This window comes from Coturnix japonica, chromosome 3 (genome assembly GCF_001577835.2).
Source record: "Coturnix japonica isolate 7356 chromosome 3, Coturnix japonica 2.1, whole genome shotgun sequence".
NCBI lineage: Eukaryota > Metazoa > Chordata > Aves > Galliformes > Phasianidae > Coturnix > Coturnix japonica.
This window is the reverse complement of record NC_029518.1, coordinates 82,073,897-82,086,900: the sequence shown is the minus strand read 5'-3', so window position 1 is coordinate 82,086,900 and position 13,004 is coordinate 82,073,897. Positions and strand designations below refer to the sequence as shown.

The window sequence follows — 13,004 nt, the reverse complement described above, 5'->3', positions numbered from 1 at the left end:
AAAAGGAAAAGGAAAAGGAAAAGGAAAAGGAAAAGGAAAAGGAAAAGGAAAAGGAAAAGGAAAAGGAAAAGGAAAAGGAAAAGGAAAAGATGGCCTATATTCTTCCATTCTCTGTTCTCCGTTCTTTCTTCTTCCAGGTTGTCAGACATTTCATTTAATACTAGATACACAGTACTCTCAATGTTAAAACAAAACCACCACCAACAAAAAAATCTTCTTAATTTGCAAAAGGCATTTAATGAATAAGCAGAGTTGGAACACAAAACGAACAAGCAAATAAAAACAAAACAAACAAACAAAAAAACAAACAAAACAAAACAAAAAACCAACCAAACCACAACATCAAAACAGTTGTAATATTTTAGTTTCATAAAATAAACTCTACAAACCTGAATGGATTACAGGTGAAGGGTAATGAGAGATCAGACATAAAATCCGTCTGGTTCTCCTACACAGTGACATACTTTCAAACTGAATACAATGGCAGAAAGAATAGTCACATGCACAATATGTACTATAAAATGATAATAAGGTCTTCAGCAGCATCAGGGACCATTAACTTACATGAAATCCAAAGTTTTACAAGATATTAAAATAAAAAAGAAAGATGCATTGCAGTCCTATAAAAATATAACAGCCAAAGCTGTTATAATTACCAAAATGCTTGATTTGAGCTTTTACTTTGAGGAACTGCAACAATTAATGTTTTAACATTTAGGCTTTTTGTTTGTTTTTATTATTATTATCATTATTATTTTGGCACATAAAAAGTTTTGTACCATATATGGTCCCAGAATTCTTTCTCTGTGATAGGTGATGAAATATTGTGATAATCAGAAAATGAATTTTCAGACAAAATTAGAAACTTATTTTACATGACAAAAAAAAAATGTTTCCTGATAAATAGGTTTAAAAAAATGCATGAAAAAAAAAACCAAAAAAACCCAAAAAAAACAGTTCAGCTGAAAAACAAAACAAAGCAAAACAAAACCCTATAAATTTGTCATCTTGAAAGCACTCCAGAATGAGAACCTAATCTTGGTAGTTCCCCTAATACAAGTTGGATTAATAGATTTTTGTGTGTGTTAATAAGGTTGTCAAAACAAATTTCTCCTGGCTAGTAAACATGCATTTTAATCCGAGAACCTAATTTTGTAGTTTCTTAGGAAGTGTCAGTATTGAAATGTTGCTACAGTCAAAAAACAATCTTGCTAAATAAGCAGCCTACTTGAACACTTATGCACTTTAAAATAAACTTCACACTTCTTCAATTTTCCAGGAAAATAAACAAACAACAACAAAAACAATAGAAGTATTTACAACTTCTTGGTGCAGAAATGTGGCTGTGTTAGTGGAAGAGCAGTTCAAATTGGAGTACAAAATCACCAAAAAATGAAAATAAGCTATTTAATAGTTAATGAACATATCAACTTCACAAAACTTGAGCCTTATAACAGCTGTAATACAAGGTAGAGAACACTACATTTTCTATAATGTTTTAAATACAAAAGCATTGTAATGCAATACAGATACATATATATATATATATACATATATATATATATACACACACACACACACACACACACAAATTGCATGAGAATTTTACTTTGGGCACCAGGAAATGTTGACTGAAACATTATTCATAGCACACAGTTTCTGATCTCCCCAGATGGAAATTCATCTTTGCAAAATTTTTCTCTCTGCTACTCTTTTCCCCTGTCAATACATTCACACATCACTATCACACTACCATTTGAACAGAGAAATACTTCTTGAAATAGAGCAGGTTTCATATGCCTGGAACTCAGCACATCTTCCTAGATGTCTGCTGTCCTCACTAAACATGGCCTAACTTTTACCTTGTGCTTTCTTCAATGAACTGTCAGGTATTTTTTTTAAGAGATGGTGGTTGCATGACATACTGTCATAACAAAATAAATCAAATTCCTTGTAAAAGGAGCCTGTCTGTTTTTTATCTTTCCACACAGAAGAAAATAAATGAATAAATAGATTTCACAAATTAATGAAATTATTAACTAATTTCAGAATGTTTACTGGTGTTCAGAAACACAAGGGTCTTTAGTGCATATATGGGGTTGTTATAGAACCCTTATCTGTCAGTATTTTTACTTTTATCATTCAAACATAAAGCAGATGAAAAGATGCTGAAGCAAATCCCAGTCGGTGTCAGAGACCTTTTTCTTCCTGTTTTCAAATCCTGTCTGATTTCCCCTTTTCCACAGCTTTTGAGCATTATCCACTGCTACTGACATGTAGAAGAAAGTACCATCTTTCATTTGATTATCTCAGATCCAGAATATATTTCATCACTGCAGTCCTTCTCAGAAATTATCTCTAAAACACTTTCAAACTCATTCCATTGCATGCCCACTCTTTTGTAGAATCATGGAATCATTAAGGTTGGAAAACACCTCCAAGATCATTGAATCCAACCATCAACCCATCAGCACCATGCTCACTAAACCATGTCCCTCAGTGCTGCATCTGCCTTTTCTTGAAAGCCTCCATGCTCCACTAGTTCCCTGAACAGCCTGTTTCAATCTCTGACCACTCAGAATACGTTTTTCCTTGTATGACAACTTGAGGTCATTCCCTCTAGTCCTGTCGCTAGTTATGTGAGAAGAGGCCAACCCTCACCTCACCACAACCTCCTTTTGGGCTGCAGTAGAGAGCAATGAGGTCTCCCCTGAGTCTATTCTTCAGACTACACAATTCCAGTTCCCTCAGTCTCTTTCCATCAGACTTGTGCTCCACACCCCACACCAGGTTCACTGCTCTTGGTCAGGCACTGAAATGGACTGCCCAGGGAGGTGGTGGAGTCACCTGGGGGTGTTCAAGGAACAACTGGATGCTGTGTTGAGGGACATGGTTTAGTGTGAGCTATTGGTAACAGGTGAACAGTTGGACTGGATGATCTTTTAGGTCTTTTAAAATCTGGATGATTCTATGATTCTAGGGATACTGGCAATCCATAGCAATATTCAGGGTTTAAACAAAACAGATCATACAAACTCAGGTACACACATTCCTTCAGTAATTTGTTTTGAATACTTTTCAAATTAAACCAAAAATTACCAGGATCACCTTCAAGATGGCCTTGTCAAATAGTGCTTGGAGGTTAGAGAAAAGACCCCAAAAAAATGCACTGTGGAAAGATATAATAAGAAATGGCAGTTTTTCTGGCAGAGACTGACAAGCCTGTTAACTGAACAAGACTTCACAAAGAACGGGTACTTTATCTTCCTATTATGATGCAAATAAAAGCTGACATGTAAATAGCAGCCTCTTTCCAGCCAAGAAATCACCCATAAGTGCAATGACTCTGTGTCAATGAAACAAGATAAGAACTGCACTGAGACACATCTTTATTATTCACAAGCCCCGTAGATTTACATTTATTTACATTTTAATTTTTGCAAAGCTTGATGTGTAATCTAAAAAAATAAGAACATATTAAACAAATTAAACAATTCTAGATGTAATATTGGTCATTAAAATTTCTGCTTCAAAAGTGAACACAAAACATTTCAATTATTCTTTATCAAATGCCCTTGATATTATTTGTGCATAACGCTGAAAAATGTGGCTGCTGGAAAAGACAAATGTATATACTTAATGTATATTCTTATAACAACAGATGGAGAAAAGGTATAGAACATTATAATTGTATGGAATGGCTGAATACACTGTATGTTTTTATCTGGACATTTAGAATTAATAGATGAACATGAAGACCTTCGGATAGAAAACTTCATTTTTCAAGTACAATCACAGAGAGAATTAATTAAATGAAAGTTTTCGCAATAAGTTATGCTATGCATGTTTGAAATTTTCAATTATCCCTCTCTTGAGTGCAATTTCAAGCTTTCAAATTTATTACTTATGCAGATCAAAATGAATGATTTTATTATTATTATTATTTTCCAAATAAACTAGGACACTTCCAATGTGGTGCATTTATTAGCAGAACATAGGCATTAGCACAATATTGTGTCTTAATACAAATAATAGAGCAGCAAGTAAAAGTCATGAGTAAACTTACTTATAAAGAATATTTTTACATGCACCAAATAATCTCTATTTCATTTTATTTATTTATTGCAAGAAAAGATACAGTCATATAAGGGGAAACAGTTTTATATGAAAAAATCATAAAAAAATCATTTTACTCATTTTGACCTACATAATTTTGACTACATAACAAAGTTCTTGTTCTGTCTCTCGAACACTTCACTGAATGAGGACACAAAATGGATAGAACTGTTTTTTTGTTGTTTTTTTTTTTTCTTTTTCTCTCTTATGTCTTTTGCAGAAAACATACATGAAAATTACTAAGTATGTACCCTAACTTATACAGTTACATAAAGGAGATCAGAGCCTTACTTATCAATAGATATTGCCTTATAATTAAATAAAAACATATATGTTTTAGAGAGTACAGATTTAAGTAAAAATAAAACCTGAAAACAAAATACTGTGACATTTTTTATGTATTTATTTACTACAAATTTTTCCAATCTTCTAGAAGAAAGAATAACTACTGTGAGCAGTAACTGATGGTGCAACATACTTAAAGGCAATTCTCATAGACTTTAAGTAAAGCTTTTAGGAGAAACAGAAAAACACCAGTCTGCTGGAGACAACAGCACTTGCATGAGAATAATTCTAATGAAGAACTGGCAGATTAATAAAACTCAGGAAGACCAAAAAGAAGGAAAAGACAAGCAAGGAAGGGCAGGCAATGAAAATGTTGTAGTTCAACAGTTTAACTACTTTCAAGAAGCCACTTCAAACTGCTTCTGTAATTTACCTATGAATTGATCAATGCTATGAGCAATCCGGTCTAGCTGTATACATCCCCACTCATTGAGGGGAGTTGGACTAGCAGACCATTAAAGGTCCTTTCCAGCTCCACACAATTCTATGATTTTTTGATTCACTGATTTACATTACTTGTGAACACTATGTTGACACTTGCTGACATAGCTGCATAAAGTCTATGCCAGGAGAAAAAAGCTATCCAAAAGTGGGCCCCAAACACACATTCAGATGTTACTGTTATTTCTTCAAAAGTTGTGTTCTGTTCATTCTTCAACACATAAAAAGCTACTAGATTTCATTTTAAACTGCAGTTTGCTGTTTTCACCTGTAAGAATGTTTTTGCTTGAAGAATTTGTCAGGAAAGTTGAACAATTCTTCTAGTTTTAAAGGTCAGATCAAACATATGCATTCATGGAGTAGAAATTAGAAAAAAGAAATTATTTTCATACACTAAATGACGTATTCACCAATTAACCCGACTTATCCCGGGACCTCAACTGTCTGGGGGAGAGAGACACAAACATGGATGCCATAATGTCTTCTCTCAATTTATTGGTGCTTCGCACACTTTATATGCCATCCTAAATCCTGTGCAATGCATACACTTACCACGCAAAACCCGATGCACGCGAGAGAACCTATATACACACCTACCTAAACCCCCCGCCCACTAACTCTTAACCTACAGGCCTAACTCAGCTATTTTAGAACACTCCATCTACTCAGAACTAATGTATGAACTCATAAATCCTTGCAAAGAGAACTTAGCACCCCAACAACTAAAGATTATGATTCTAGCTGTTTTGAATAAGCTTTAGCACCTCAGGCACACATATCATAATTCCACTAGACTGCTGCTGTCAACAAATGCTTAAAATAAAGAATCTGGATAATTTACTGATATATTCACAGCACTCTGCTCTCCAGCTGCTACCTGTAATCTAGGCTGTAGCTAAGCTGTTAAGTCCTACTTACCCACTATTCTTGAGAGAACATAAGATTTGACAATAAATTGCCCTTACATAAATCCAATAGTGGTCTTGTCCATAAATATGTAAATAAAAACCTTACTTTATTTTGTTCTGTTTTGATTTCCCAATGGAATTTGACTAATTCTCCCTTGAATGAACCCTACTCCCTTTTCAGAAGCTGAAGTCAGGATTTAATCCATCTTAATGAAGCAACTTAAGGCTGGCCAGATGCACAGCTCTCAGTCTGCGTGCTTATTAGTACAGCTTTTCTTGAACTCATGAAGAGACTTCTCACTCAAAAAAATAAATAAATAAATAAATAAATATTTTATATTTACCCCTGGATAAATGAGAAAGCCTAAACAAATGTATTTTCACATAGCTGAGAAATTTCACATTTGGGAGCTGAGGAGAGAAAAATCTAATATTTATTATTAGATTAGGTTAATTTATTTAATGCCTTTTTTATTATTTTATATGTATTTTATTTAATGTATTTAGGTTAATAGATTAGATATTATTTATTTTTATATTCATATTTATAGCATAAGCAAATATCTGTATTCTTGCCTAATTAAAATATTATTTGAAGTGACAAGATGATTTTAGTTTTAGCAATAATTTGTAATTAAACCATATTTTACCTAAGAAATAGAACATACAGAGAATAGAAATTATATTTTATTTTCCACATTGTCATGGCAGAATTGCTGAGCCACAGGTAATAGCAGGACAAGGTGAAAAAACAAGGGGTAGATAATAGCTGGGCAAAGGGAAATGGTTTCAAGGTGAAGGAAGGAAAATTTAAGTTGGATATCAGGGTGAAGTTCTACTATGAGAGTGGTGAGGAGCTGGAACAGGCTGCCCAGAGAGGTTGTGATTGCCCCATCCCTGGAGGTGTTCAAGGCCAGGCTGGATGGGGCATTGGGCAGCCTGGTCTAATACTAAATGTGGAGATTGGCAGCCCTGGAAAATCCTAACCTCATGGAATCCTAACTTCAGTGAAGTCACTAGATAAAATGTCAGTAGTAATAAGAAGGCAGGATTCTATCTGATAGGCAAAGTATACAAATATTTGTATTTTAAAAATAAACATACTACCATTTATTTTGTGTGCCACATAACATAAAGGAACAGCGTAAACCTGACATGAAAATGAAATTACCACTATACCCTTTTCCTCTGCAAACCACACATGCTGCTGCAAGGCTTAAAACACATATCTAAGATTAGAGTTGTTTTTCCAGTTCCACTTCATTCAGAAATGTAAGAAAATTGGTAATTTACTTTGAAAAGACAAAGCTGATGGAGAGTCAGTAGAAAAGAGAATTTTACAGGATATCCAGAAGCACTCTTTTCAAAAGAAATAAACACAGCCTGCTTTTCTGACTTCAGCGTCTTAAAACTTGGGAAAATTCAATTTTTCACCAATGTCAGGTTATAAAGTCACCTCATAAAGCTATTTACTTGTAAATATACTGCCACCCTATAACATACTTTCTTGATTCACAAGACAGTCTTCCTTCTTTACCTCAAAAATAGCTACACAGCATCTAACTGAATGCTGCCATTTTATCAGTAATCCTGAAAGTGACTATAAACTATAATTTTACACATCAATTAGGTTTAAGGTGATGGTATTTAAGAAATTCTTAATTTTTATTTCATTAGTATGTAGTGCTAATAATAATGCAGTGCATTTAATATCTCTTACATGCATATACATTCAAACATTTATAGACATTGATCAGATCACCTCTCAGTCTGTTTTTCTCAAGGCTGAACAGACCCAGGTCACTCAGCCTATCCTTAGAAAAGAGGTGCTCCAGGTCCTTTATCATCTTTGTGGCCCTCCAGGAGATCCCTGTCTTTTTTGAACTGGGAACACCAGAACTGGATATAGTACTCCAGGTGAGGTATTACCAAGGCAGAGTAAAGGGGGAGGATCACCTCCCTTGACCTGATGGCTGTGCTGTTTTTAATGCAGTCCAGGATGCCACCGGTGGTCTTGGTCACAAGGGCTCACTGCTGGCTCAACGGCCAAACTGACATCCACTGGACCACCAGGCCCTTCTGCTCAGAGCTGCTCTCCAGCAGGTCATCCCTTAACCTGTACTGGTGCATGTTGTTATACCTTCCCAGGTGCAAGACTCTACACACGTTCTTGTTAAACCTCATCTGGTTCCTCTCTGCCTAGCTTTCCAGTCTGTCCAGGTCTTGCTAAATGACAGCACAGCCTTTGGGTATGACAGTCATTCTTCCCAGCTTTGTCTCTTCAGTGTACTTTCTGAGAGTAGACACTATCCCCTCATCAAGTTTACTGATAATGGTGTTGAATAAGACCAGACCCAGAACCAACCTGATGAACACTGCTAAATACAGGCCTCCAACTGGACTCTGCACCACCAATCCCAACCCTCTGAGCTCTGCCAGTCAGACAGTTCTCAACCCAGCTTGCTGTCCACTCATCTATTCCACACTTTCTCAGCTTCATTATAAGGACGTTGTGAGAGACAGTGACAAAATGCCTTGCTGAAATCAAGGTAGACTACATCTGCTGATTTCCACCCATCTACCCAGCCAGTAGGTAGGTACATCAGAAGGCTACCTGGTTGGTTGAGCATGACCACCCCAAGCTGACTACTCCCAATAACCTTCTTTTCCAAATACCTCTTCTCTTCCAAAATGCTCAGGTCATAAGCCTACAGGAACAGTGATACAGTTACTTCTCTCTTACTGAATTTAAAAAAGAATATGAATATGGATGCATAGTATGACACAGATAATCAAACAGTGAAATACCAAATACTGAGGCAGGCATTTGTTTTAAGTCACAATGGTAAACATTCATAGATGGAAGCTTTTATTTTTTAACTCAGAGATCTGAAAAGAAAAATAAAAAAATGTTCTGATAGCAAAAAAAAAAAGATCAGAGAAATTGTGCTGATTGGTATATGGCAGTTTTAGTACATATGATCATAATGAAATGCATGTAATGTGTGGCCAAATATGCCTACTGGGGCAACAGGAGAGCATTCTAGTGAGTATCTTAAATGGCAGGATCATTAACATTTGTCTTTCCACTGATTATGTTTATGGGTGAAATGGAGCAAATCCAGTACAAGATCAGTCTTTACCTTTACCTGCTTCAGAAAAATAACCACATTAAAATCATAAACATGAAGAAAATGAATCTATTAATAAACATAGCTTTCCAAAGTCATAACATTTAACAGAGCAAAGCAGTTAATTTTTAAGGTGTGATTTCACTGTTTACTTCTTCAACTGAATAGTTTGAGCAGCGTGTTTTTCAGTACAATATAAATTTTATTCAGTTATAAAGTAATTAATCTCATAGATAAATCAGTATTGAATTTCTTCAGATATATTTGCACTGTTTGGAAGTGCCTGTGATTGAAGTGCAGCACAGACATGCTCATATTTAACTGGCAAGATTGTAAGGGATGCACAGTGCTCCCAAAATATAAATTATGTCCCATCTAAACTTCCTATTATTGAAGTTAAATACCTGTAAATTAAATCTGCAAGTAAGATGTATGTGGGCACACAAGAAGTAGAATTACAGTTCCCAAGAACTCCCAGTTTAATATTTAACATGCATCCACTGTTGATGATTTCTCTAATGGCCGTTTTGATTATTTAAGTCCCCAAACAATTTTGTGTTTAAACTAACATTTATGTTGCTAAATCCAAATGTAGATAATGACCATTTACTTCTGCAAACATCTAAAATTCAGACAGCATTTTTCTCTTTTTATACTCATAAACACACTGCAAAAGACATCCATTCAGAAGAGACTATCTCTTACGTTGATCAGCCCACATCTATTAAAAGAAAACAATGACTTCTGCTTCCTTTTTGATAGACTGCTCCAGAATGAACATAGGAATTGTGAGTCTTTAGTACACTGAAACACTTACTGTCAACATAGTGTGAAATACTTTACCTCAGGGATAGGACTCATTACATGTATTTTTAATAGTAATTACATTACAGAGGCTCTCTCTGGGCTCCTACTCAAGGAAAACAAGGCTAGTTTGCCTCACTCACCTTGAAAATATATATCAGACAGCTAAATTACCTAGATTAACACTAAAATAACAAAAATATGTAGGGTAGATATTTTATGACACTACTTGAAAAGACAGAATTTGTGTGGAAGTGCAAGAACTAGAATAGCAGCTGTACATTATTTGTACTGATATTTTACACAGAGTAGCTCAGAGTATACTTGACATAAGACTATAATGCCTTGTGACCTTAATTGTCTGTAAGTGCTGTAATTAGGGACAGTATTCTGAAGGAGAAAAACACCATATCATGGAAAAATAAGCAATTTCAGAGCGTAACATTTCTTCAAATATGTATTCCTTTCTTTTTTCTCTTATTCCATACATTCTAAGTTTCAAGTTTTAGAGAAATGAAGTAAACCCCATCAAAGTAAGTGTTTTTCTTTTGTACATAATGATGTGCAGCTGTATACAGTGCATCACACTCTGTTTATCCTTGAAACATACAGCACAAACATTTAAAATGCTATTTCAGCTTGGCACTTTTCCCCTCTTCATTATGATTAGAAGGGCAGATGTCAGCTGCAACATCTGTTTTGGCTTTTCCCTCCCCCTTTTCTCACTATTACAATAGCAAATATTAAAAAAAATACTAAAAACAAAACAACAACAACAAAAAACAAAACCTCCTAAGTAATCACAATTTTCAATGGCATCTATGCATCATATATACAATTCTATCCTGAATATATAACCTCAATCATTCTGGTAGGTCTATTTATTCAGGTGAAATACCAAACCGGTAATTCATAATTCTTATTCCTTCTACTTCCACAGAATATGCACCTTATTCATATCAACCTGTTAAGTCCTAAAGGGGCAAAGAGGTTATACTGGCTCCTCAAATACATTCTGCTGCTCAAACGATAACTAAACTGAGACAGTCTTTGAATAAGGATTGTTTTTGGTCCCAATACAAAAAGAGAAAAGCAAAAACTTTCTCTGAGGGGTTTTATCTATTAATTCACCCTTTAAAAGTCACCATACCACTACTCATTTGAAAGAGTAAATCATCACAGAAAACTGAGTTATTGTTGATTAGAACATTTTCCCCAGGAATTCAGGTAAATTTTGATAAATTTTAAATAGTTCTTCTTGAGAACCTGCGTTAGTCAGATCATCTACAGTATTCAAATCTGATGTAAGAATGTCCTTTATCCCCTCTAAACCAGACCAATATATATTTTATCAGTGTCCCCTTTCCAGCAAATATCAGAACAGTTCAGCTTTATGTCTTGATAAAACAGAACACATAGTAATTGAATGAAATGATCAAATACTGTGCATGAGCCTTTTGAAGACAGCTCAGCATGAAAATGTACTCAAAAGTCATTATACTTTTCCCTAGATAACTCAAAACAGATATTCTATAATCTTGTTGCCACTCCCAAAGTTCCTTAAAAATGAAAATTTCACTTTGAGATCAGTTTAGAGATGAATGCTTGCTACTTTTTCTGAATCTGACAAGTCTCATTTCACTCATGACAGCCTCCAGCTGTTAAAATAGAACTATGAATTGAACGTGAATTACTGATGTGAGAAGCCAATTCCACTGCTTTGACAAAAGAAGCAAGTAAGATCTACTTAGGTTGTGATTGCAGCAATCGTACTACATTACTGCATTAAGATTTTTTAGGTCACTGGCACCCACGCTGATAAGCAAAAATACTTGATGTGAAGCTATGCCAGCTGACGTGTGTAAATAAAAATGTCAGCCAGGCTCTAATTAAACTGAGGCATATGAAACAACATGCTACAACATTCCAGATCCCTATGACAATTTCAATTCCTCCAAACTGAAACGTAGTTACTTAGAGATATTTTATGCCCTTCATGTCCTTATTAACTTTGTACAAAAGATGAATTATATTCTGCCAGCAATATTCACCATCAGATTTGTCCCTAGTACAGAGAAAAGCACTGTAACTAGATTTGGTGCATTGCATGATTGTTCTATATAGTCTTCACAGACCTCTGCCAACAGGTGAAAGAACACAACTCACATGTTTATTTAACCTCAGTAGAGGATAAAATAACCACAATTGATTGCAACACGCTTCCTAAATTGCCCCTCTTGATCATCATCATATTATTATTATTATTATTATTTTTCCTTCCTGCCAAAAACTAAGTTTTGTGCTTTGTGATATACCACACATACTCTGATGCCCTAAAATCTGGAGTGGTAGGAGACCAACAGAAGAGCAGCTGCAGAAACAAAGCAGCACATCACCTTGTATCTATTTTCAGATTATATCTGGAGATCTCCAAGGAGATCTTGAAAGTAAACTCTTTTTCCTTGCAGTAGTACAGCCAGATCCAGTATTTCATCTCAGAACACACTGTACTGTCTTACCCCCAGATCCAGTTTTATGTTCAACATGAAATGCTGAGTGTTTTAGTTATTATAAGTATATACAATTCAAGGGGAAAACTCTCCTGCAGATCATAAAAATGAGAGGCATTACACTGCAAAAACAGTACATGTATGTCAGCCATGGTAAAACTGAAAACTAAACACAGCATGAAGTAATTAAACATGTCACATTCTGTACGTGTGGTTTAAGAAATGCACTGTGTATCCAGGACACAGCACAGGCAGCGGGTCTGCAGGCTGCTCTGTGAGGTGAGGCCTCAGGCTACCCTGTGCTGCACAGTCAGTTCCTGTTGCATGTACACCAAGATGGTGCCGCTGGGAAACATAATAGAAGAGTAGAAAACACTACACAGCAGTGTGTGAGAGGGGAGTGAGGGAAGAGGTATGAGAAACAATCCTGTAGACAGCAAGGTCAGGAAAAAAAAGGAGGGGGAAGAGGTGCTATCGGCATTAGAGATTGCCCTACAGCCTATGGAGGAGACAATGACCGAGCAGGTTTATCCTGAAGAACTGCAGCCTCTGTGAAGGACCCATGCTGGAGCAGACAAACAGCAAGAGAGGGAAGGAGCAGTAGAGAGACACAGCTGCATACTGACTACGCGTCCTCCTACATACTCCCTGTGTTGCTGAAGGAGGGCAAGTGCTTGTTACAAATTCTAGAAATACTAGTTGAATAATTGTCATGTAAGCTAAAACAAACAATATATATATATATATAT

At 35.5% G+C, this 13,004-nt stretch overlaps 1 protein-coding gene across 1 annotated transcript in view; it reads right to left on the bottom strand.

The window, feature by feature from the left end:
• The window catches only part of CSMD1 (CUB and Sushi multiple domains 1), an 883,217-nt gene that overhangs the window by 238,552 nt on the left and 631,661 nt on the right, over positions 1–13,004 (bottom strand). The window lies entirely within an intron of this gene.